At 35.0% G+C, this 3,159-nt stretch overlaps 1 pseudogene; it reads right to left on the bottom strand.

The window, feature by feature from the left end:
- Nucleotides 1-262: 262 nt before the first annotated feature.
- LOC133050233 (U2 spliceosomal RNA) lies at nt 263-412 on the bottom strand (annotated as a pseudogene).
- Between the last annotated feature and the right edge of the window lie 2,747 nt (nt 413-3,159).

Genomic DNA, 3,159 nt, shown 5'->3' with positions numbered 1-3,159 from the left:
ACAAAACTTCCAAAACTATGTTGAATAGTAGTGGCATTTTATTCACCAGTCTTTGATCCAGTTGCAATTTGGATTTATTTTTCTCAAGAAGCTCTATAGAGTTTCAGAAGTTTAAATACTGATCATTTCATTTAGTTGATTATTTCTAATGTCTGGTCTTTAGTAAAAATTTAATAACAATTACCATCCTCACAAAAATTAGGTATTCAGGTGAGCCTAGGAGTTCTCATAATGGAGACAATTAAAAATCTGAAAAATCAAGATTAATAAGGTTTTCAAAAACCTATGATAGATGATCTAAATAATTTACATGAATCTTTCAAGAATAAATAATCACTTTAAGTGGTGTTTGTAAATACTTTTGTCATCTACTTAACTACACTTGATCTTAGCCAAAAGGCCGAGAAGCGATGTTTAACTAAAAGTCATTCTATTCCTAATGTCATTTTTGCTGTTTGTTTCACCCCATTGATACACTTTTAGTAATAAGATTTTATTTTATCAAAATATAATTAGAAGTTTCTTTTGGATTTAATTAATTTACAGATAAAAATTGGAAGAATTCTTGATGGTGCTCTAATGGTTAAAAGTTCCATTTTCTTGGACATATTTGGAGCATGAACATTTGGATTATGAAAGTTAAATATACTTTTACCTTCTTTCTATTTCAAAATCAGACAGAAAACTAATGCAAACCTAAGGTTTTTTACTGTGAACTCTTAATGATTCATTTAGGAAATAGTCATCTGTCTTGAAGAGAATTGCTAGTTGTTGTCTTCTCTTCTAAAAGATAAGGATTTCCCAAGGGGAGGTAAGAAACTATACTCTCCTTTCAAAATAGTCAGAATCACATAGACTTGAGTCACTGAGATATGTGGTTGAGGGTGAGTTGGGGATTTGAATTTCAAAATTCCAACATAATTTGCCTTGTTGGGAAGGGCATATTATGGGCTTGAAGTGTGTTAGAAGGTTGCAGGGGGACTGGTGATTCTGCTGAAAATCTACCCCCACTAATGGGGATTGCCTCTTGGCGTGGGTTCTGATAAATAACACATGGAATTCTCAGATCCAGGAACACTCTGGAAGTCCAAGCCCTCCTCCCCAAACAGCGTCAACTGTTCAACCCCTGATCATCAAGCTGTTGATAGATTATAATGAGTTAATATGAGCTGAATAAAAAAGCTGTCAAAATTTTTTCTAATAAATAGAATAGATTTACAGTAGAATAGTTTACTTGTCTCTGATCCTAAATGGGTGATTCTATCCAAAGATTTGTTTGTCTCACTGATACCTAGAGTCAAGTTAGCTGGGTAGGATTACTTTTTATTTCATGATTCAGGTAACATTTTAGGTGACTCTACCTCAAAGGAACACACTATTTTTAATATCTAATTTATTATAGCAGATCCATATCAGGTCTACTTCTTAGAGCAGCTTTGACAGAAAGAGGAGGGAGAGAGAAAGACCATGCTCTGTCAGGGAAGAGAAGGAACAGGGAAGCAACATCTAGATATTTGTGTAACAAAATGGGGTATCATTCTTGCTTTTGGTCTCCTCACACCACAAGGGACTCTACTCAGCACCCTAATAAGAGTTTTAACACTCTGATGCATTAGCAAATGATGATACTTGAATGCAATAGTAAGGGTTGCAAGAGCAAATTGTTTTTGTTTTTAACTGGATAATTGTTTTACATTGTTGTGTTTGTTTCTGCCATACAACAATTACTGTTAGCCATAGGTATATAATGTCCCTTCCCTTTTGAACCTCCCTCCCACCCATCTAGGTTGTCACAGAGCACTGGGTTGAGCTCCTATTGTCTGACACAGCAAATTCCCACTGATTATCTATTTTACATATGGTAATATACATGTTTCCATGCTACTCTCCCAATTCGTCCCTCCCTCTCCTTCCCCTGCTGTGTCCACAAGGTTGTTCTCTATGTCTGCATCTCTATTGTTGCCCCACAAATAGGTTCATCAGTATCATTTCTCTAGATTTCATATATATGTGTTAATATGCAATATTTGTTTTTCTCCTTCTGATTTACTTCACTCTGTATAACAGGCATAGGTTCATCCACCTCACTAGAACTGACTCAAATTCATTCCTTTTTATGGTTGAGTAATATTCCATTATGTATACGTACCACAGCTTCTTTATCCATTCATCTGTCAATGGACATCTAGGTTAGTTATTGGAAATAGTGCCGATATCAAAATTTAATAGGCTCTCTCAGGATCATGGATTTTTGTCCCAAGTTCACCAGTCACCTCATGTCTCCTTTCTTTCTCTTACTCCCAGTCTAAAATCATTTCTCTGGTCCTCAGCCTTTCTGGTTTGCTCTCCCCTTACATTGTATACTCAGTTAAGTCCTATGCTTTTAGGATTCTTGCCCAACTCAGGAATCATTGATTATCACATCTCCAGGGAGCATCAATTGTCATTTAAAAATGTGTTTTGGATCTCTGATATCACACTCTATGTTTCATCAAAACTCCTGTTTAACAAAAATGGACTCTATGTGGAGGAAGGAGGTTGGGTAAGGTAAGAAAGGCTATTGCTAAAGAAAATAGTTTTAGGTGTGTGTATTTATTTATCCTTATTGTTAAACCTTCATCACTTTGCTTCTAGCAGGGAGGAGCAGATAGAAGGAAAGGGATCTGTGCTTCTGCATCACCAAGGTGGAATGGCTTTTATCTTTAAATGTTTGCCCATTAATGTTTGAATACACAATAGTTTGAGGTTCAGAGGTATCATCATTTGTTGTGATTGTGGTAGTTCTCTTCATGGCATGCAATGTACAGATTTTGATTATGTTTTATTTTTATTTTTACTCATGAAAAAATGTGACATTCCATTAAAAAAAAAATAGATCCAAGAAGAATTCAGAGTTTTGGAAGCTGGTATAATGTATTTTTAATTTTAATTTCTACCACATTTCCAATAGCTATATTTTCTTTGCTTTTTGTAGGGTGTTTGGAATGTGAGGGTGTGGACACATTGTAATACGTATGTGGTAGATTTTCATCCAAAGTCCTTCTTTATTGTGTAACACTTAATCTAGTCATCAGATGATAGAAAATGTTATTTAACACCTAATTGACTACAGCCGATTTTGCCTCTAAGGCAATGGCATAATTTCATGATATACTGAAT

Source organism: Dama dama, chromosome 31 (assembly GCF_033118175.1).
Source record: "Dama dama isolate Ldn47 chromosome 31, ASM3311817v1, whole genome shotgun sequence".
Classification (NCBI taxonomy): Eukaryota; Metazoa; Chordata; class Mammalia; order Artiodactyla; family Cervidae; genus Dama; species Dama dama.
This window is presented reverse-complemented; position numbering and strand designations above follow the sequence as displayed.